We start from the raw sequence: 24,341 nt of genomic DNA, 5'->3' as shown, positions 1-24,341 counted from the left end.
TACACACAGTGTAATAGAGAATTTGGCAAGAGATGGAAGGAGGAATCACTCGTCGTCAGAGAGCCCAATCCAGTGATCAATAAATGTGATTTATTGCTGCTTCTCTCGCTTGTTCCACTTATAACTGAAGTTGAATGTGTGTAGACTAGAAGTAAATTGTGGTGTGTTATGTCGTGATGGTAAAACCGTAAAGCTGTGTTCAAAACCATCCCCAGTCAACAATGTACGGTACCGACCAAGGTAAGTAAAAGGACGATCTTCGGTGGTGTGCAAAAGAACGGTGTGTGGCGGCGAAGGATGAACCACAAGCCAGCATCCAGAATGTGGCCAAAGCTGGACGTGGGCAGGGCGTGTTGCAAGAATGCCATGCCGGTCAACAACCCTGCAAAGTTGGTGATCGCAACCGTTCCAGTTGCCACAAGAAGGCGTGGAACGCAGAGAGCACGATGGGCGGACCAAGTGGAGTGGGATCTGGCGAGCATTGGATTTGACCAATGATGGAGTGCGGCAGCCACGGACCGAGTATGGTGGCGTACTATTGTTGATTATTATTCTTAATTGCCTTTTTTACCTTTTTTACAGTTCATTTGTCCACTGGATACTACGAAAACGATTACAACTGACAGCTGCACTTACAGTTTGTACAGCGCCTAAATTTATTCTATTCTACTATATCGAATTGGTCTTTGTGCTGTCTTATCTTTCTACTCTGTCCTATATATGATAACGTGGGTGTCCATGATGTCATGCTGCTATACTTTTCCTTTCCAATTGATTGGTCCTCTATGAGTTGCCGTTTCGCCGATACCCAATTATCCGCGTCCGTATGAGCTTAGAAGAGGGTCAAGTGCCAGAGTAGTCTTTAAATAATTTACTTCAAAATAAAACTTTAAAAGCTCTTCTAGGGCAACATTTTATCCTGTCGTTTCTTAAACGTTGAAATAATTCGTTTCATTGGCATGCTACAGTTGAGTACAACCAAGCTCTTTTTTTCAATGAATATTTTTAAAATAAAGCTTAAAACGACAGAGTAAAGCAAATCCTGTTTTAAAATTAATAGCATCAGTTTCCGTGTGCCTGCGTTTTCTCCATTATTCGTGGTTCTGCCAGGCAAACATGTAAGTATCCCTTATGAAGCTCGCGTAAGCTATGATCACGACTACTTAAATTTATGTCACTGTCATTAAATAACTAGCCTAATAGGGGCCCCAAAACAGTGGTTGAGATGGCTTAAAACTGGAATCGTTTAAAGATGCCGATTCCAATTATCCACAGTAATTTCCTTCCGAATGGTGCCCATAAATTACATCGCGGCGGTGTACAATTTGCCATTGCGAAATGGAATCCCTCCGGGGAGGCCGAGAGGAAACAGCTGGCGGTTCACAGTTTGCACATTGGCATTTTGTGAGTTTCTCTCCGGTTCGCTATTTCTTCTTTCCAGCCAGCCAACAACGCCATGTCTCAAGTCATTAATACGCCTTAAAACGATAGGACTGCCCGCGTGCTCGCGACAAAGAGCAGCGTGCCAAACTGGCTTGCAATACCTCCTATGCCTACGTTTTATGGCACCTTCAAATTCATTCAGTTTTAGCAAACCGGCTCCACGAGGGGACCTACATTTAACCGGCAAAACCGCAAAAAATAAGACGATAGAAATCTCATGTCTCGTGTACTTTTTCTTTCTGACAAAACATGCATACACAGACACGCGGTAGACTTTTATGGGCGCAGTCAAGAGATTGCCGCTGTTGGTCCAAATCTGGCATCTTAAACACAGCTGGACGTGGACAGTGTCGACGGATACAGTGACGTCTCATGGACCCACGTTACTCACGTGCAAATTAAGCTGCCAATTTGGGACCTCTTGATGCGATGGTTAAATGTCGATGTTTTATTTAATAATTTATAGTCAAGTAATAGTGATTTCGAGGACAACGGTGGGATGGAATTTCAAGATCCACAAGTAGCGCCTTAGTAACCAGTACTGCGAAACTCAACTGAAGCTTTCGGGTCGGGTTATCAATGCCATGTCATTGCTGTGAGTTGTCGGAAATAAAGGAAATGTCGAAGGCTGTCGCTCATGTATCTATACTATTGCTTCCTCCCTGCAGTTATGGTTCAACAAGCAGCAGAGGGAAGTTTTCTTAACTACGAATGATGTGTCATGAAGATGGAAAACTAATTCAAGGTGCTGAGAAATCCAATCAACAAATGCCTTAACGAGGTTCTCTAATCAATTCAGCAAATCCAATCTGAGCGGCAATAAATTCGTTTTACTGCTTTCGAATGAGCTTGCGTAACATGTCACACAACGAAGATGATTGATTGTTTGCAAATATTTGTCAGCTTTATCGCTTCTGCATAGATTGCTGCACAGGCGACTTAAAATGGTTAATGTTCTGTTGATGTTGCAATTTAGCTCTCAGGGTTACGGTTCAAAGCCGAAACAGACTTAACAGTTGATAGGATGGTACTTATAATACCAGTTATTTATACAGCTAATTACACAAACTTCTCGCTATAGTACTTTATGGAATGGTAATGGTGTTTTACGATTGTTAAATATGGGTCCTGGGCTTTAGGTGTTCCATCGCATTTTATGAATCATCAACTGATTTGAAAGATGTTGCTGGTCATAACGCTGGCTTCGGGCATTTTTAAGCGTACATATATTGAAAAACGCATCGTTTCCATTGTACATATTGCTTCCATGATGCGTCACTTCACTTCGTTTCATCTTGCTTTCAACAAGGAGTATAATTAAGAAAATACGCGACTTGATGACAGTTTTATAGCTGAGCAGCAGCAACAAAGGTTGCAGAAATATTGCAAGTAAGGATGGAGTTCGCGTCGGATAAACCCAAAGACGGGTTGCGGGTGATGCAAGAGTTGTTGAAGTTTTCAGCATTCTATTGAATAAATAAAATAGCCATTTTCGCGTCATTCAAGATGTTAGCCTCGTCAACATAACAATTAAAACATGAATACAATGTTTCATTGCATCCTAAAAAATACACTGAACTAACCACTAAAGGTTCCAAAATAACATGTAATGGAATCATAGAAAAGCGTTCAATCAGATTTGATCAGGAGTAACGATTGAGATAACGATGCGAGCGAAAGCGAGCTGGGTGTAGCCCTTCTAGAGAACTGTTGTCGTACAGTAAAATCAGCCATCAACGACCTAGCCGAGAGCACCATCAAGTGCGTAAAACGGAGTCGACGCAACGAATGGTTCGACGAAGAGTGCAGAGTGATTTGGAAGAGAAAAAAACAGCACGGGTAGTAATGCTGCAACAAAGAATCAGGCAGAAGGTTTAACGTACGGCTGTTCGAGCCCGTATGAAGTTGATCATCAATATTAACTTCTTTTCTCGGTCAGCCTAGATAGCTGTGTAGTGTCGGTAGCGATGGTCTCAATTGGCTAAGAATAACACTACGGACCGCCTGTTCCGGTGGTAAGAATCCACCAACAGGTGACCCCTAATTCATGGTGTGATGCGGCTTTATGCTTACCGTGCCTAGGAATGAATGGCTAGCGGGGTCTAATAAAAACCTAACCGCTAACGGAGCCTGTGGAGTACCAGGGCGCCCTCCACAGTATGTAGCCCTTACTGTGCTAACCGGAGCAATGGTGCAGTGGACCTTGTGTTTCTCCGAGACAATCAGCTGCCCTTCTTTAGTCTCACTTGAGGCTAAATAAGGGCGGGATTATGAAGATGTTGTTAATTAGTTTAAATTTTCACCTATATGGTTTCGCATTATGCGATTTACACAGTGTATTCTGTGTATCCTCGCCTTTGGCGTTTTCCAATCGATACCGATTTGGTTTTATTGTTGCTGTTCTTTGTTGTGCTGTTGTTGCGAAGAGTTCAATCTTACCTAGTTTGGGTAGTGGCTACGGTTAGGATAGCTCTGATCAATCTTCAGCATAAAAGAACAGCAACGATCAATCTTTGCAGACTTATGCAAAATGGTACAGCCCAAGTGGCCTTGGTACAAGAACCTTACTTTCGTAAGGGAAATTTCTATCTAGGAAACCTTGTGAACCCAGTGTTTGCCACTTTCAGTAAACATGAAATGGCAAACTCGCGTGTCATGCCTCGAGCCTGTGTGCTTGTCAACAACGCAATAGTTGCTACACTCATCTTTGAACTAACCACCAGAGATGTATGTGCTATCACAATTGATGTATCTGTTGGAAACCTCAACAGGAAATACGTCTATTGTTCTGTGTATTTACCGCACGATGAACCATCCCCTACGGATGCTTTCAAACAAGTCATCGCATACTGTACTTCAAAAGGCCTTCCGCTAATTGTTGGCAGTGATGCTAATGCTCACCATATCATCTGGGGCAGCTCAGACATTAACTTGAGAGGCTCCAGTTTGATGGAGTACTTAAGTAGTACAGATCTTGCATTACTTAACCCTCTAATACCCAAATTTTTGATTTTGATCTAAATATCATTTTTCGTCATCTAAAATCGATTTAAACATGTTTTGGAAGATGATTCTTTTCAATTCTCGATTTCGTGAATTTCAGTTTTTGATTTTTCTAATTTTTATTTTTGGACATCCCACACTTTTATATTTTTCCTGGAAGCCAATTTGGGGAACGGATTTTTTGAGATGAAAACATTTTGAGATTTTATGATTATTGTTGAAATATTATTATTTTAAATTTTTTTTCACAGAAAATTTTATTTTCCGTGTAATTTTAAGGAAATTAATTTTAGAGTGAATTCGATCCCCTTAAACTATTAAACAAAGATAAAATTATTTGGAAAAAATTTAAAATATGTTAATTGTAGCGATTCAATACGAAATAAACAATGACTTCTAAAAGGTGACTAAAACATCAATTTTTCAATGATTTTAAAAAAATGTAAATACGCTTTAAATTACAAGAAAAATCATTTTGAGATATACAGAACAGTCCTAAATATCAGCCAAAAATATAAAAAAAATGATTTTCCACGAAACAAAAATTACAAAAATGCTCAAACTATACCCCGTCTAAAGGCGGGATTGGGTATTAGAGGGTTAACATAGGCAACCGCCCAACCTTCATGGTATCTGCTAGAGAGGAAGTGTTAGATATAACGCTTTACTCTAGCAGAATTAGTCACGAGCTGACCAATTGGCATGTGTCAGATGAAGAATCTTTATCTGACCATCGCTATATCTTTTTTGAACATTTAAATGTTACTTCGCAAACATTGCGTTTCAGGAATCCTCGGTCAACAAACTGGGATCTTTATACTGATTTGGTTGCAGCCAAATTTCATGGATATTCACCATCCATTGACACTCCAAGTGATTTAGATGATGCCGTTGATACTACAACGACCTTCATCATGGAAGCTTTTGAAGAAGCATGCCCTCTACGATCTGTAAAGATCACAAGAGGAACCCCTTGGTGGAACTCTGATCTGGCGAAACTCAGGAAACAATGTAGAAAGAGTTGGAACAGACGACGTTCGGCTGGTTCGGAGGCTTTCAGGTCGGCTCGCAAGGCCTACAGGAAAGCTCTCCGGTCTGCTGAACGATCCGGCTGGAAAAACCTTTGTACAAATGTTTCCAGCTTCAGTGAAGTCAGTCGGTTAAACAAAATCCTTGCGAAATCTAAGGATTTTCGGGTGAACGAACTTCGTTTGCCAAATGGCGATCTGACTTCCTCTGATGAGGAAGTTTTGGAATGCTTATTCAGCACACACTTCCCTGGATGTGTGGATATTACATCTTCGGATGATCCTGATGTCTTTTCTTGTAATTATGATTCTTTAGCTTCGGCTCGGAATATTGTAACTATACAATCGATTGAGTGGGCTCTTAATAGCTTTGCTCCTTTCAAATCTCCTGGGGCAGATGGGATTTATCCTATTTTGCTTCAGAAGGGATTTGGTTATTTCAAACACGTTTTGAAAAAACTACTTGTTTGCAGTTTTGCTACAGGGTATATTCCCAAATCCTGGAGGGATATTACTATAAAGTTTATTCCGAAAGTGGGTCGTGCGTCGTATGAAGAGGCAAAGAGTTTCAGACCTATCAGTTTGACCTCTTTTCTTCTGAAATGCTTAGAACGCATTGTGGATCATCACATCCGTGATGTTCATCTGGCCAACGTGCCTCTTCATGTGAACCAACATGCCTACCAATCTGGTAAGTCCACTGTGACTCTTTTACACAAGGTTGTTTACGATATCGAGAAAGCATTCGCTCAAAAGCAATCTTGTTTGGGTGTTTTCCTAGATATCGAGGGTGCCTTTGACAACGTGCCTTTCGATGCCATATTGGAAGCCGCACGGAGTCATGGTATATCTCCAATGATTTCCAATTGGATTCACCAAATGCTCAAAAACCGATATCTCTTCTCGACATTGCGTCTAGCAGGGATTAGGAAATTGAGTGTTTGTGGATGCCCCTAAGGGAGAGTCTTATCACCGCTTTTGTGGAATCTCGTAGCAGATACGCTATTGAGGCAACTCAATAATAGCGTTTTTCCTACTTATGGTTTTGCCGACGACTACCTAACATTGTTAGTTGGTATGTGCATCAGCACCCTTTTCGACCTGATGCAAAACGCTCTTCAGGTAGTTGAGGGTTGGTGTCGCCAATATGGCCTTTCGGTTAATCCGAGTAAAACATCTATTGTTCTTTTCACGGAAAGGCGAAACCGTAATGGCGTTCGACCTTTGCGTCTCTTTGATTCTGAAATCGATGTGACTGAACAGGTAAAGTACGTTGGAGTCATTCTTGATTCCAAGCTTTCCTGGACACCTCACATTGAGTTCAGAATCAAGAAAGCTTGTATGGCCTTCGGGCAATGCCGGCGTACTTTTGGTACAACTTGGGGTCTAAAACCCAAGTATATCAAATGGATTTACACAACTGTGGTTCGGCCAATATTGGCTTATGGATGTCTGGTGTGGTGGCAAAAGGGTGAAGTGAGGACGATCCAATCAAAATTAGGCCATCTCCAAAGGATGTGCTTAATGGCGATGTCTGGAGCGTTCTCTTAAACTCCTACGGCAGCGCTAGAAGTTCTCTTTGACGTTGCCCCACTACACATTCATCTCAAACAAGAAGCCCTTTCTTGCACTTACCGGTTACGGGTACTCGGTCTACTAGAGGAAACTCCTGTGAACCGCACATCAACACACCTCGTTGTTTCCACTTTTGATGAATTGGGACAAAATTGTCCTTGCTCCAAGTGATCTTACAATTGCTTGTAATTTTCCATATAGGACATTTTCCACAAAATTCCCTTCCCGGGAAGAGTGGACATCTGGTTATCTGGAAAGAAGTATTTCAGACGGCATCGTATGTTACACTGATGGCTCCCTTCTCGAAGGCCGAAATCTTTGCTCTTATGTGCGGAGTGCAATCAGCACTTCAGCAGCACGTAATGGGCAAAGTAATATACTTCTGTTCAGATAGCCAGGCTGCTATTAAAGCACTTGCTTCGGCCAACTCCAGGTCGAAGATAGTTATCGCTTGTCGAACTCAAATCGAGGAGCTGAATTCAGCAAACGCTGTTCACCTTCTATGGGTACCTGGTCATTCTTCCATCGCTGGAAATGAATTGGCTGATGAGCTAGCTCGCAATGGAGCATCACATGACTTCATTGGCCCTGAGCCAGCTATTCCGATATCGAAGTGTTGGATTAAGCTTCAGATTCACACCTGGGCTGTCACTCAACACAGACAATATTGGAATAGTTTGGAGTCATGTCGTCAAACCAAATTGTATAGTGCTGAGCCATCTCTACGGGTGGCGAAGTATCTAACTAATCTGTCTAAGCAGAATTGCAGCATGCTGGTCAAAGCATTGACTGGCCACTGCCGACTCAGCTATCACATGGCGAATATTCAGCAAGCTGATTCATTTGCCTGTGATAGCTGTGAATCCGATTATGGAACTTCGTATCATTTGATATGTAACTGTCCAGTTTTCGCGCAACTGCGTTTCCGAGTATTCGGTAAACACTTATTAAGTGAAACTGACTTCAGAAACCTGAATCTTCAGGATATTCTGTTGTTCTTAACCCGCTGTGGTAAAGAGCTATAGGCTCTCTTCCGCTTTATGCGTTATTACAGTGCCCTTTTCAGGGCGCTGTTTGAACCCATTGTGGTACGCTTGTGCGTTAGTACCCTCTTCCAGGATATTTTTCCTATTTCCCTACCTGTCCCTATCCCCATCCAAATCCTTTTTCCTTCCTTTTCCCTCAGGTAGATGATGAAATAGGCTGTTATTTTGGCGATGGCACAAATGTCCCAAATGGAGGATAACGTGCCTCTGGAGCCGGCCTTCTGATACCTGATACCAACAGACGCAAAAACAACAGACCAACCTCCTTCGAAAAAAAAAACGCTGCCTGGTAGAAGCGAAATGCGAGGAAATGGAACTTCTGTGCCGTTTCCAAAGTTCTACCAGAGTCTCAACGCATCCCGCAACGGCTTCGTGCCACAAGCCGAAATCTGCAGGGATGAAGATCGGAGGCTTTTGACGGACGGGCGTAAGGTGATTGAAAGGTTGAAGCAGCACCTCGAGGTCCGCAAAGCACACAAATTGACCGAATTTAATGAAAAGCGTCACATTACACCTTCCAGGGCGATGTTGAAGAGTAGGCATGAGGCACCTTGTCGCAGTCCCCGGCGAGATTCGAATGAACTGGATAGTTCACCCGAAACCCTTACGCAGTTTTGCACACCGTCCATCGCTGCCTTGATCAGTCTAGTCAGCTTGCCAGGAAAGTCGTTTTCACACATGATTTTCCATAGCTCTGTGCGGTCGACTCGATACTGTCGTATGCCGCCTTGAAGAAGATGAACTGCTCCGCTAGCTGTTCGGTTTCTCAGATTCTGACTATCAACCAGTGCAGACAGGTGGCCCAATTTTCTGTGCCCATCACCACTTGATGAGTTCCATCTGCGTTTATGATTTTGAACTGTTTGAAGACAAACGTCTTGAAATCCCGCTTCAACAGTGCATCAGAACTTCAGACGCACAAATCTCAAGAAGCTAGCTTCAAACAACAGTGGATTTTATTATTCTGTTTTTGCTCACTTGTAATAAACTTAAAATATAAAGATTAGGTGCGCTGGTTTTGTTTACGAAGAGATTTGTGCATTCAAAATCGTGAGTAGGTGCCAAAGTTGGCTATTGTGGCGGCCATTTCGGGATTCTAACAAGTCTGTCCTTAATGGCACTGGCACTGACGTAGTCGTTTCCTCCATTGCCGTGGTCTTTCGTGCCTACGTTCTCCACGCCAATCATGTGCTCGACGAAGTGCTGATTTCACCTTTCGATCGTTTCACGTCCGTCCATCAAAAGGCCCGTCCTTATCCCAGTATATTTCGGCTCGCGGCCATAAGCCTTAGCGGAATGCGTTGAGCTTCTTTACAAAAGTGCAGATAATTTTTGATTGGAAAAAGATACATCTCTAAATTTTTGATATGTTGTGTAAAAATGTCCCCGCTTTCGATTGACGCAAAATTTTTTAAAAACGGCGGTTGCCATCATGGTGAAAAAACAGTTTTGATATAAAAATCCAAGATGGCGGCCAAAATCAATATGGCCGACCCAACTTTTTACAACTGTAAATAGTAGCTATATCTTTCCTCTTTTCAACAACATTTTGTTATGAGGTGGTTTTCGGAAAAACTTTTGAGTTAGGTATAACGGTTTAAATGAGCCAACAATAGGGCACTGCATGAAATTCTCTCCTTCTCTTTCACTCTTACAGAGATTTTGTAAACAACAAGGCCAAGAAACGTCAAAATCCCATATAAAATCAAAACAATGCAGTGCCCTATTGATCAAAATCGAGGGGTCCGCAAAAATGGTTGTGGCTCTAACTAACGGGGGGTCCATCAAATTGATTAAAAACATGCATTTTTCTTACTTTTTTGAGGAGGACTTTCAGAAAATCATCACCTTAAACATTTTTAAAGACATGGTGTAAATAGTGGGACGGTCTCAGCGAGAGTTACCCAGCGATAGATTGCTTTATCACCTCGAACAGATTGAGTGCAATTGCGTTACGATTAAATTACAGCACAGACAAACAGACGTATCACTTGGAACAACATGCGATAAAAATCGTCACGAAAACATAACCGCCCAATGCTAATTACGCAGTGATTCGCAAAATTACTGGGTAGATGGCGATAATGAGCAAACGTCAAACAGGAGCAAAAACGATGCGAGCGCCATGAGCGAGCGATTTACGAACTACAGAATATTTGAATAATCCGTTAAAAAGGGAAACGATGGGAAATGATTAGAGTGAGACGTCTGTTTGTCTGTGATTACAGTATGATAGTATGAAACTTATCGCTACTGATCCTAACGCAAATAGCATAAGTGGAATATTTTTTCATTACAATTATCGGCCCTCAACTTTGTGATAAAAAAATGCTGTTCTATTCTTGTTTTTGAGATTGACGGTAATCGACATGGCACACATATGGTACGTCAATCTAATCGGTATCCATTAGAGGCGAAATAAATAGAACGTAACATTGAAATGACATTGACCGACGCTATTTAGTACAACGAAAAATGGAAAAAGTAAGGCCTCCCAAACGCAGCGGTTCGAACACTGACCACCATAGTATGTTTTATGAAAAGTATTAGAAATCTAATATAATCTCAGATCTTTTGAGCCACTTTTTTGAAGACGTTCCGTCATAAGGATTTCAAAAAAATAATTTGCCAATTTTATATTTATCATCCCAAGTAACATTTTGATAACCAATTAGTCTTGTAGAGGATTTGAGAACCGTCATAAAACCTAACATCTCTTATTTTGGTTTTATGATGGTTTTAAAGCCTTTTCTAGTTTAAAATACTAAAAAAAGAACTAGGAATGTTTGTGTTAATAAATGTAGTCCAAAATAAAGAACTGGTGAACTGCAGCACTTAGCTGTTTTGTAACCCAAATGTGGAATCAAATAAAAATAAACACCCACAATAAGACATCATAATAACTTCCCACTTTTCCTATGTAAAATAGCATAATATTGTTGAAAATAAACACCTTGTACTCACCTCGGCCAAAGCAACAGCAGCAGCGAAGTTCCAAACACGTTGAGTGTCGCCGTCGAGTGTCGGCTCGATCTGGTAGTCAGTCAGTGGCAGCAGCAACGCCTTGCACGCACCGCATGCCACCACAAGTCCTGCGCTGCGCTCGAGGAAATCCCGCGCCGCGATCGGATGTAAATATTTATTCGCAACACATGTTCGTACGGTTGTATCTCAGGCCAATTTCACGACACATCTCCATCAGTTATTCTTCAGTTTAGTTGCCCAACTGGATGTACCGAACGTGAGACTAAACGCTATTCCGTTTCAACACTGGCTTTACTTAAAATCTACACATTGATGTCAAGTCAAGTATATGACTGAAAAGGTATTTTTGAACAAACGAATGAAAATCTCAATTTCTTTTATTTAGGTGTTTAAATCGAAGCTTCTCAAATTTGAAAACCTCAAAATGTTAATTCATTAGCAACTGTTTATACTTGCAATTACTGCAATTGCAAAACGTATAAACTTTTTTTATCCATGTATTATCCAGTGGTTTGATAATATATTCGAAAAAAGTGTTTAACATTTTGCAATTGCAATGTAAACAGTTGCTAATAAATGAACATCAAAGGATATCCTAAACACGTCCAAAAACTGAAATCTTACCTTGCGTTCCGCTACGGTAGGCAGGAAAACTAGCAAATATGTCCAGTCTCAACTTGAAAATCTCGTTCACTTCGCGCCACTCAAGGTTATTTTCGTTCCTCAATGAAAGGAAAAGGCGAAAACCCGCACGCGATTCACTGACACAGCTGCAGCAGCATGGACAGACAGCATGTGTGAGATGAAAACTAAAATTGTAAAACTAGAACACCGCGACGCGTACAGCGTTCAATTATACCAGCAGCCAGCCAAGCACCATGCAGCATACAGCAAAAAACCAGCGCGTTATAGCTCCCACCAAAAGCAACTGACAGTTTAATCTTTTTATTTTATAAATAAATCACCACTTTTATTGCACATTTTCGCGTACTTCCCCTTATTTCACTCAAAACAGATTCACGAAAATGAGAGACTTGGACGAAAACACCCGCCAAAGAGCGTTGAACCCGTGCGTGCGTGCGTGAATTGTGACAATATACAATCGCCTCGAATCCAAGTCAAGATCGTGAATTTCGCACACGCAAACTCCACTGCCAAGGCAATTTAGCAAAAAAGCCGTTGATCACCAGTGTCACTTCGATTCCACGCCACAGACAGGTGAAAATGAATTGCACTCCTTTTCCTTTGCTACTGCAACACCCATATAAACCACCATATAGGTAATCGTCTTCGCCTCACTGCCATGTAACCAGCCACACGCAGATCACTTGATCAACCACACACTATCAATGCACCAACTTCGCGCCCTACCACAGCGCAGAAGAATAAAGAATCACTTATGAACTTCACTTGTGCTGCACTCGAGTCCCCCACGAAAACACTTTTCACTACAAAACACGTCCGAACCCGGCGAAGTCACACGTCCTACTGAATCAACAGCACGCACCAAACCCTGTCGTTACCGCAACTAAACTCGCACCACACTTCATGGTGCTTTGCAACACGCGAAGAGCGTCGCGACGCCAACGAGGACTACGTACGGCGGTCGCAGTCGACGCTGGCTGGTGACACAGTTCAAGCATTTTCATATCAGTGTTGTGTCCCAGTCGGGGCTGTGAAAAAGGGTTGAACATTTTGAACTTCGTGCAATACGTTTAGTTATGCTGCATACATGTGTTTGTCCTTCCATCGATACAGTTTAACAATATTGTTTTCAGACAAAACTAACACTGTATTTTTTTTATTCTTTATCATTGCGTATTTTAACTTAACAACACGGGATCATCCCGTAGGACTTCTCCAATGTTATCAGCGATGTCGTGGAGTCGACGCTGACCTTCACAGACGGTGTACACGCAAAGAACATGCTCTACTGTTGTAGCTGAAATGTGGCACACTTCACACTCCTTGCGGAACGGTCCACCTCCCATGGTGTGTGATAGAAGAGTGTGCCCGGTTCGCAATCGGGAGATTACTCTCTGGTGTCTGAGCGCTGGCAAATCAGTCCATGGTTCAATCGTGTTTTTTTTTATCTTCCGCAGTGAAGCTGTTCTTGATTGGCTCCATAGGTTACCCCACTGCTGACGGAAGATGGATTTGATCCATCGTTTAAGATCCATGAGCGGAATACTGTTGGTGTCGTTCACGGGCATGACCGGAGCCGGCGAGATGATCGGCGTTTTCATTTCCCGGAACACCGCAGTGTCCGGGGATCCACGTGAACACTGTATCAGCAGGAGTGCTCAGAATACTCATGCTGACCGGCGGGAGGACGCTTGATACCCTTAGCCCGACTCCAAGATGGGAGAGTGATGCATCGAAAAACCGGTGAGCAAAGTTTGGATAGGGGACACACAAAAGTTCAGCGACTGGCCTTCGTAGAGCAGCAGAGTTACAGCCGGCGGAGAAGCTGTTTTTTATCCGATTGTCAATTTTCGGCGGCACGGAACGCCAACTCCTGTCTCCTAGCCAGTGGCCCTTTGCAACCGGAAGGAGATTTATGTTGGCTACAGTGATTAGAGCTCTGTTCTGAAGGCTGCACTCTTGCAGAATCAACCGGAGTTGAGGATAGCAGCCCGGAGATTAGTCGAACATGTGTACTGCAAACGGGGAGGACTTGAATCAACCTGTTGATGGCAATGCTGGTTACGAACCGAGCTTCCATGTTTTAGATGGCATGTTGTCTTCCTTCATGATAACAAGCAATCCGCTCAGTTTGTGTAGTCCGGTCACGAATTCGTTGGACCACCGCTGCCAAAAATGCTGCATCCGTTTTTGCACCAGCTGGTACCTGTGGTGACAAGCTCGACTCCTTCAAGTCACCGTACAACGGTTCTGCAACCGCCGTCAACTCTCGTCCAACCAAGAAGTGTCCAGGACCCAATGCTTCATAATCGAAAGGATCGTCCGTCAACTGCATCAGAGGTCTTGAGTTCAATATCCCTTCAATTTAACTCCTCGTAGGTCAGGGCCCATATAGCCGAGGCGGTAAACGCACGGGTATTCAGCATGACCATGCTGAGGGTGACGGGTTCGATTCCCGGTCGGTCCAGGATCTTTTCGTAAAGGAAATTTCCTTGACTTCCTTGGGTATAGAGTATCTTCGTGCCTGCCACACGATATACGCATGCAAAATGGTCATTGGCAGAGGAAGCTCTCAGTTAATAACTGTGGAAGTGCTCATAGAACACTAAGCTGAGAAGCAGGCTTTGTCCCACTGAGGACGTTACGCCAAGAAGAAGAAGAAGAAAAAGAAGAAGGTCAGGTAGCTTTCGTTCAGAGTATTGCATAGATGGGTTTTCATGCATTTCACATTGGCCTCCCAAATGCCACATTGGTGCGGGGCCTTGGGCGCTTTGAAGCTCTACTTAATTCCTCTCGGTTGCTAGAACTCGTTCACCTTATCGTTGAGCACTTGAGACTGCAGCAGATCGATAAGTTCGGAAAATTCTCGGACTGCTCCACGAAAATTCGTACCGTTATCGGAGAACAGTTCGGTTGGATTTCCCCGTCTGCCAGTAAATCGATGAAGCGCTGCCAGAAATCCATCGGTCGTCAACGAACTTACCAGTTCAAGGTATACGAATTTCGTCGTCATACACACGAACAGGGACACGTACACCTTCACCTTCGCTTTCATTCGGCCAACCTTGATGAAGAATAGATCAGCGTAATCAATCCCGGTCCCAGCAAAGGGTTGAGCCGCCGTGACTCGAAAACTCGAGAGGTCACCCATGTACTGCTGCACATCTCTGGGGTTTGTTCGAAAGCACATTACACACTTTTTCAAACCGATTCAACCGATTTCGTCCTTGTAGACCACCTGCTGGACAATGATCACCATCGCCTTCTGTGCTTCGCTGTGGTCCTCGCTCTTAGCACACCCGTTCTGCGCTCCGTCGTGTCTTGCTTCGATCGGCAGTTGATCGGCAGTGAATGAAACGAGTCACGTAACCGAAAATACGCTGCAACTTGCGATAGCTACTGCACTTTAGGATAACGTCGTACGGATCAAGTTGTTTCTTCAGAGCAGCCGTCCTTTCCGGTACGACAGCTGCCACAATGTGGTGGAAGTAACCTTCGGATGCCACCGGTTCGCCTTCATTCTCTGCTACAACAGGAATTACACTAAGGCCACTCCACCATTCTTCACAACGCATCAAATCTTCCGGGAAGACCACATGTGACACCAAATCTGCAGGGTTGTGTTGTGTCGATATATAGTGCCACACGTTGGAAGCAAAAAGTTTTCTAATTTTCACTACGAGGTTTTGTTTGAACAACAAGAAAAGTAATCCGCCGGTAGATCCGCAGAGACTTCAAAAACGAAAGCTCGGACCCGAACTGGTTCCACGTTCCTAGTTGCTCCTTCGGAATCGCTTCATCCCATTCCACGTTCTGTTGCCATAGTTGCAGCATCACGAGTTTGGCAATGAGCATGATCGGTGCTAGTAGGCCATGAGGATCGAACAGCTTTGACATGCCCGATAGCACCGTTCGTTTCGTACAGGGGATAGACAAAATGACCGGGACAGGCAAAATTTTCAGTTGTATACCATTTCACCGAAAACCATTTCGCGGAATTTTGTTTCGCGGTGTGACATTTCGCGGAATGCACCATTTCGCCGAATACCATTTCGCGAAACGACTTTTCGCGGAATGTACTGTTTCGCGGAATACCATTGCGCGGAATTAATACTTTGCCAATAATAATGAAATAACACATTATTTTCTCTGCTAAACTTTACTAGCCCCATCGCCGATTCATGCGCAATCATGATTATCCCAGCTCTACGATTGTACTAATTGATGTTAAATCTGTTACTTTTCTGAACATTTACCTTCTTTGATTCGTAGGCTGTTCTTCAGAGTTCTGAACGTCACGCCAAAGCCATTCGGCCGAATGTCTTTAGGTCGAATGGAAATGAGGCCAAACAGACATTTGGCGCAATGACCAACAAGCCATCGTTGCCACATAAGTTGTACTTTCAAGCACTTATATTGCTAACTCTTCCAGAGATTTTGATTTCCTTAAAATAAGTCTGTTCTTTCCAGTAGCATTGTTTGGCGACTGAATTGTTTAATTTTTCATTATTTACCTCCTTTTCTTCAAAGGCTGTTCATGTGGTGAGTAGTTTTTAATGATCAAATTAATAACTTTATATGAAACTAGCTGTCCCGGCAAACGTCGTTCTGCCTGCCTACTGTGTTTTTTGACATGCAGCTCTATAGGGACGTCCCCGGCGAAGTCATCTGTATGGGAGCCCCCCGTTCCAGAGACCGGAGAGGTCCCGCACCAAGCTAAGAACCTTCCCCGGCCCCAAAAATATCCACATACAAAATTTCACACCGATCGGTCCAGTAGTTTTCGAATCCATAGCGGTCAGACAGACAGACAGACAGACAGACAGACAGACAGACAGACAGACAGACAGACAGACAGACAGACAGACAGACAGACAGACAGACAGACAGACAGACAGACAGACAGACAGACAGACAGACAGACAGACAGACAGACAGACAGACAGACAGACAGACAGACAGACAGACAGACGGAAATCCATTTATATATATATAGATTTGACCTTCTTTTGATAATAGGCTGTTCTTTTAAGTTTACTGTTAAAAATGTTGGCTAGTGACTAAACTGCTAATTTATCTGAGATTTTTCATTCTGTCAAAAATGGGCTGTTATTTAGAGTAAAACTGTTGGTAAGTTTTTTGGTGGCCAGGCTGCTGACGTTAGAGATTTATCCTTCTTTAAAATAAGGGCTGTTCATTCATGTTGCACTGGAGTAATCTATTGGCGGCTAACTCTGTGCGAGATATATTCTTTAGATCTTTTGAGGCCTATTATCTTAATGATCTAACATCTATTCAGCCCAATGATTGTTCGGCCCAACGTCCATTCAGTGTAATCTCCATCGGCCTAATGACCCAGAATCATATTCAGGAACTGAATCTGCTTATCAGCTTCCACACTTTCACCTTTATCGGTTGAAAGCATTGTAATTATGCCAAAATGATGCTATTTGTAAACAGTGTGACCGCGTAACCCTTAAGCATAGTAACACTCCTTAATGATAACTTTACCAGATTTCTCTTTTATTTTTTGTATGTTCTAACTAACTCAATCTATTGTAATAGATATTAGAAAAAATCTAATTTTTGTATCACAGGTTTTTCCATCTTTCAAACAAACGCTGTTTTTAACAGATATGCTGTTATGTTCAATACGAAACTTTTCCTTTTTCTGGTCAAAACTGTTCTTGCACAAATTGTGTGCATTATACTTATTTTGGCATAACTGCTAAATTAATATTATCAGAGAATTTCCCTTCTTTCATACATAGGCTTTTCTTTCAAAGTATACTGCTACAAAAATGAATTTATGATATGAAGCATTCCATTTTCCATGTGCTGATTTGAATTTTGAATCTCATCATGATGTTGTCTCTCGATAAGTTGAATTGTTTGCTCTTATTAACGATTTTCCGCGAAACGGTACATTCCGCCAAATAGTTTTCGGCCAAACGGTGCATTCCACGAAATGGTTCATTCCGCCAAATGTCATTCCGCGAAATGTTACATCGCGAAAAGAAATTCCGCGAAATGGTTTTCGGCGAAATGTTATACAATCCTGTGAGTTCTTCAACAAGTTGTGTATCAGTGGACACAACTTGGAAAAGATCGGACAATTCTTCACGAAGTTATAAAGATTTTTGAAAAAGATAAAATTATCCGATAGCCAACTTTGAGCTGTTATAAATCCAGATTCAATGAACCGATTGCAATGAAATTTTGACCATTGATGACTTATATAATGAACTCTGGTAAACATTTGACTTAACTTGAAATTTTTAACAAGCGAAAAAGTTATAGCGATTTTATTTTTTTCGCGATTTTTTAGTAAATTGGCCTATTTTTAATATGCATCCCATTACTTTTTCAATTTATTGGCGGCTATGTTGTTACTTTCCTTCAAAACGCATTTATATATAAGTCAATTAGAGGGAAACTAAATGAACTATAATTTGCATCTTGAATTTTGAAACGATGTTGATGTTTTGGATAATTTGGTGTTTTATTAGAAAAATCTAATCGTTATAATTTTCTTCCGTGTTAAGAATATTAAGTTAAGTCAATGGTTTTTCATAGCTCATTATGTAAGTCATTAATGGTCAAAATTTCATTACATTCGGTTAATTGAATCCGGAGATATAACAGCTCAAAGTTTGCTAACGGATAATTTTATCATTTTCAAAAATCTTTATAACTTCGTGAAGAATTGTCCGATCTTTTCCAAATTTTGTCCACTGATACACAACTAGTTGAAGAACTCACAGTAAAAATTTGAGAATATTTGACGCACTTTTCGAAAAGTTACAGCTCATTTTTTGAAAAGTGAAAATTTTGCCTGTCCCGATCATTTTGTCTATCCCCTGTACTGCCCCCACTCGCATAACTGTCCCATATGAATAGGAATCCCAGCAAAGATGGGACTGTTATGCGAGTGGGGGCAGTGTAGGTATTTCGGAACCCTCACAGGTTGGTTTTACGTGGAACAGTAAATCATCATTAGAGGAACCTCACAGGGCACCAAGCGTTTTAATGACTCCGTTGATCACACTGTCCTCAAAGTTCAGTTGCTTCTCCCTGGCGTCAATAGGGATGTCTTCGGGCAACGCTTCATCATTGGCGCACCATTTGTGGAGCTTGGATCCACCCTTGGCAAGGAATGCAATCAAGTTTTTCTGAAGCTGCCTGGCACCGCTTAGGGTATCAGCCCCAGTCATCACGTAATCAACGTAGAAGCACTTCACAACAGCCTCGCTCGCCGCCGCAAAGTCCACCTGCTCATCTTTAGCCACTTGAACGATCGACCGTGTCGCCAGGAAAGGCGCGGCTGCTGTACCGTAAGTAACTGTATTCAGCTCCAACTCCTTCACTGTCTGATCCTTATTCTCTCTCTACAGAATCCGTTGGTACTTCCGGTGAGACTCGTGAACCATCACCTGCCGATACATTTTCGGGATGTCGGCGGTGAAGACGTACTTGTGCAAGCGAAATCTCAAAATCAAGTTGAAGAGTGAATCCTGTACTGTGGGACAGATCTGTGCTGCTCTTCGCCGACGCATCGAACACCACTCTTAGCTTAGTCGTAGAACTGTCCGGCATTATCACGCAATGGTGTGGCAGATAATGAGCAAAATCATTCTTCTCACATTCGACGCTTGTGACCACTCGGCAGTGACCCAACGCTAGATAGTCGTTCATGAACTCAACATACGCCTGCTTCAACTCCGGCTGCCTTTCTAGACGGCTCTTAAGTGCAACAAATCGCCGCATCGCTTGCTTCCGGGATTCACCGAGCTCGCCAACGTTTTCACGGAATGGTAGCATCACCACGTACCGGCCATCCTTGTTTCTGCTGTGAGTCTCCTGGAAGCTCAGCTCACACTTATCGTCTGGATCAGGGAATGTATCACCTCCAAGCTCGTTGATGGTTCATAACCGCCGTCAATATTTGAATTGTCACTAATGTTATCCGCAAAAGTTGTTTTAAAGTGATCAATTTGACCCCGGATTACGGTAAATGAATTAACCGTAGTGTGGCCAGCAAAAAAAACACCCGTAGAAGGCCGGCAGGGTACCCGGGTACCCACGAAATGGAAATGATTATATCTCAGCGATTTTTCCACCGATTTTAAAAGTTTTTGCGTCATTCAACTCAGAAACTCATTATCTATCGAGATCGTATTTGGTTGGACCGGTCCGATCACAATGGGTACCGGAAAATCCGGATTTACGGATCCATGTTTTTATACAATACAATATACGGGATTTTCGGTAGGTTAGTAGCAATTTCGGTACCAAGCATCGTAAAATTGCTTTGGCATATTGTATCTGACTGGCCTGGAATCATAAAACGTGTTGACTTTGAAACTGTGATTTCGGAACACGCTTCTCGTGGGGCCATGGTTGACCATAAACATCCTAGTCTTAACAATGTAGGTTTCAATATGGTATAAGGACATGCTCCCAAAAATATGGATTTTCCGAAAACCACGGTGATTAGATCGGTCTAACCAAATATTTTCCCGATAGATGATGAGTTTCTGAGTTGAATGAGCTAAAAATTTCCAAAATCTATGCAAAATTGACGGAGATATGATCATTTCAATTTCGTGGGTACCCGGGTACCCTGCCGGCCTTCCACGTAATAAAAAAATGCAGGAGCCCCTCCCCCTGCCCCTGCTTACTTTAAAATTCGGTCAACCCCATTAATAGATGTATATTCACGAGTTCTAAGATCTAACAGAGTTCCAACATCCTAGTTTCAACAACCATTAAAATGTCGAGATTTGAAATTGAAAAAGGTACCCGGGTACCCTGCCGGCCACATAAGTGTTAATAAGAAATAAACTAGTGCATTTTCTGACTGTGTTAGCGAAAACCATTGCACTTTCTGAAGTGTTTATAGAAACTCAATCAATTCGATCTGGGAATATCCATCGGCCTACATTTTGACCGTTACTGCTCGCTGTGCTCTCGACAGGTAGATTAGGAGATAACTTGATCTTACCTTCTTGCAGCACTTTGAAAAATAACTCCGCACCGACAAGCATGTCAATGCGACCAGGTTCGTAGAAGTTCGGGTCGGTCAGCTGTACCGACTCTGGAATCTGCCAGCTGTGCAGGTCGATCTTCGTTGCCGGCAATGCACCGGACACTCGGGGGACAACCAGGTAATTTAACGATGATTCAAAACCGGTTGTTTTGGATACCATTTTAGCATTCACTTTATGCTTCACGATGGTTCATCCTTGTCTTCATCCCGTTTACGCTGTCGATCGGGACATTGGCACTCTCCTTCCGCAATCGTAGCAACTCCGCCATTCTGTTTGACATGAAGTTCGCCATCGCTCCGGAGTCAAGTAGCACACGGCATTGGTGCGCCTCACCGTTGGAATCGTATGACATCACCACAGCAGTCGCCAAAAGAACTTGTTTCGTCTGCATTGGCACGACTGGAATCGTACACTTTGCCGCGGTCATCGGCTGATTGGAGTTCTCCTGCACTGCCGCAGGTGGCTGCGGGCTCTCAGCTGCTACAGGCTTCTTCTCTTCCGGATGCATCAAAGCATGATGCTTCTTCGCACGCGACGGGCACGTTTTGCTGTGTTTGCACGCAGCGGTTTGATGCCCTCGCTGCAGACAGATTAAGCATAACCCCATCTGCTTTGCCTTCGTGTACCGCTTGGATGCAATGTTGACATCCTTTTGAACGCTCCACATGTATCCACCGGATGGACAGATCCGCACAGGGGGCATCCATCATTCGCCTTCGAAACCGTCACAGTATGCGTCTTACTAGTGACTGTAGACGGCTGACTTCTTATCGACACGACCTTGTTCTTGACTGTCGTAACGTTCTGCTCACACCTCTCCAAGACGTGAGAGTGTTTACGCAAGAATGCGATCGTATCTTTATACACTGGTAACTTACCATGCTCAACAAATGCCTCCCAGCTTCTGCGGGTACTCGGATCAAGCTTCAACGCCAGCAACGTGATCACAATGGTTTCGGACATCTTATCCATCTTCAGTTTGTGGAACTCCAGGGATTCCACGCATTTCGTGCAGTCGTCAATCAACGTCTGCAGTTCTGCTGACGACTCATTGGTCATCGGCTAAATGTTCAGCAACCTCGTGACGTGGCCGGGAGGTTCTCATAGCGTTCTACCAGAATCCTCCAGGCGCCATAGTAGTTGTTGTCGTTGAGTGTCTGCTCATCAATTGCTCCTTTCGCCTTTCCGACTAACGCCTTATCCAAATAATGGATCTTCGTTGCTGGAGAATCCTATGTGCATCGGTCCACAATATCACAGAACCGTGCCTTGAATTTGTGCCAGTGCTCATACCGGCCGTCAAACGTCGGTAACAGTGTTTGCTGCAACATCAGGGACGGCGGTATGCGGTACAGCACAATGCTTTCCTGCACGCCACTATTCCCGCCACGCTCACCCTCTGCTGCAGCATTTCCAAAAAACTTCATAGCGAGAAGCTGCTTCTCACGATCCGGAGCTGCTTCATCCGCTATCACCTTTTCGATGTCCACGTAGTGCTGGATCATTTCTCTCAACGAGATCCGAACGAACTCGTATAGCTCTTCGAACTCAATGAACTTCGGTTCGAATTCTTCTCTCCTAAGAGGGTCGGCGAGGTAGATACGGTTCTGGAAATTGTTGTACTCCTTATAGGCAGCATCGACAGTCTTCATGTAGAGCTTCAAGCCATGGTGGGTGAACTTTTCGAGCATGATCAGCATTCAAAATGGCCGACCATCTGCCGCTCAACCGATCACTTTCACTTCCCGTAAACCGCAGTGTCCGGAACTATCCGATGCAACCGGATTCACTTCGCGATTTCCGACCGTCGCAACAACTGAAACTCGCGTCGATTCTTTCTCGTTCCGCGCACGAACCAAGAATCTAAAATGCTTCCATCCACATATCCGACATTCGGCACGATCGGACCAAAATGTTCGGATACTCAAGATGGGGAAGCAAGTGCATTGTATCAATTAAACGAAATTTATTTGCTAGAAAACGAAACACGTCTTAAAACGGCACATTTCAAATACTTTTTTTAAATTTCCTTCTTCCTACTCTACTATCTCCATTCTATATGTTTCCGCTCGCACTGAGCCAAATCTCCTCAAACTCTACACAACCAACTCCTATCGCATACACGTAAAAAATCATTGCTTTATATTTTTCTTTTATCTACACTCAATTCGTTTCTATTTTAGTGTAACAAAAAGCGAATTATAAAATCAAGTAGATTGAACAGAACTTGCTCGAAACACCACAGTCGTTGAGGGTTCAACACTCGACCAATACCCTATTTGGATGGATATTGGTAATGGGTTTTATTATAGGTAAATCGTAACTCGCCGGTGGAACTAGGTACCTATAGGTTTTTTCAAGCAATAGAAACGCAAAGATATGTGGAATTTTATAACAATAGTTTTGTCGCGCTACGTCACTGTTTTTTTTTTTACTTCAGTACAATCCCGTTTCGATTGATTGAGCCAAATAAAATGCGTTGTTCTAGTCGGCATTACATATCCAGAGCCACAAAGAATGTGCGATGCGACGCGACGTACAAGCGACAAGACGCATTAAACAAACCTTAGGTGTATGATAAACAGCATAAACTGAAACATAAAAAAATACAAACAAAATAGCCAAGCAAACAGCCCCTGCTCACAAAAGATGTAATTATAGAGAAGCGACGAGAGCAAGCAGTCTCGTGATGCAGGCAGATAACGTTATCGTTTGTGAGCATAGAATTTCTGGGGAGAGTTAGCAGGGGGAGATTTATAAAGCAGGAACACGAACGCTTACGGCCCACGTGCTCGGTCGGGTTGGCTTCGGGTTTCCATTCTTATTCTACATTCGTTGCAACAGCCGGGTACAAATAAATGTGAGCAACGTGATGACTATGGCCCAAGAAACGGAAGACTAACGGTGGTGGAGACGCATTGTCGGTTGTGGGGCACCATAACAGAAAAGTGCATACATCGACATTCGACATGCAACAAATTAAAAATTCGACGAAACGCCTGGCCTTTTCACGAATAGTGAATGTGCGAATGTAGATTCGGGTCATATCCCTTCCGACAATCCCAACATTGCTAATCCGGAAAATCTGTTTTTGTTATCTTTCGGGCGGTCGACTTCACCAATGTTTTACATGATACATCGGTGCTGCTATTCGCGACTACCTACGAAGGTTGATCAGCCGGGAAACACTCTTTCTTCCTACAGGGTTTCTTATGGGCGTATGAGTGAAAAAAAAAGCAAAAAATCTTCCCTCCTTAATTTTCTCACAGAAAACCGCAAACAAAATCATCACCTTCGAAGTCCCCAATACCATCTATCGGTGTTAGTAATTCAATAATATAGGTAGACTACCCTTTAGCACATTTAAAAGCAGTTTTATTTATGTTTAAATTGTAAAGCAAAATATACTCACAGATATCAATGTTCCCAGTCAATATCTTCATCAGTGATTCTTAGCTCGGTGAATGAGATACGAGCTTAATACTCTGAATTTCTCTGGGCAGTCGTCACACGAGAAAGTTTCAATCTTCTTGCTCGCCGCATCTTCGTGTGTCTTTACATGACAA

The 24,341-nt window shown here is 42.9% G+C and overlaps 1 protein-coding gene across 4 annotated transcripts in view; it reads right to left on the bottom strand.

Annotated features, from left to right (window-relative positions):
- Window positions 1-12,781, bottom strand: part of LOC109420110 (receptor-type guanylate cyclase Gyc76C) — a 166,326-nt gene extending 153,545 nt beyond the window's left edge. For 2 of the 4 annotated variants that reach the window (XM_062859737.1, XM_062859735.1), the window contains exons 1-2: window positions 11,705-12,781; window positions 11,060-11,412 (exon numbers count right to left, since the gene is read on the bottom strand). The gene's annotated coding sequence lies outside the window, so the exon portion shown is untranslated. The remainder of the gene's footprint in view (window positions 1-11,059; window positions 11,413-11,704) is intronic. The other 2 variants (XM_062859736.1, XM_062859738.1) reach the window with 2 other exon arrangements.
- Between the last annotated feature and the right edge of the window lie 11,560 nt (window positions 12,782-24,341).

The sequence above is a fragment of the Aedes albopictus genome, chromosome 3, assembly GCF_035046485.1.
Source record: "Aedes albopictus strain Foshan chromosome 3, AalbF5, whole genome shotgun sequence".
NCBI lineage: Eukaryota > Metazoa > Arthropoda > Insecta > Diptera > Culicidae > Aedes > Aedes albopictus.
The sequence above is the reverse complement of the archived record's forward strand: the minus strand, read 5'-3'. Positions and strand labels throughout refer to the sequence as shown.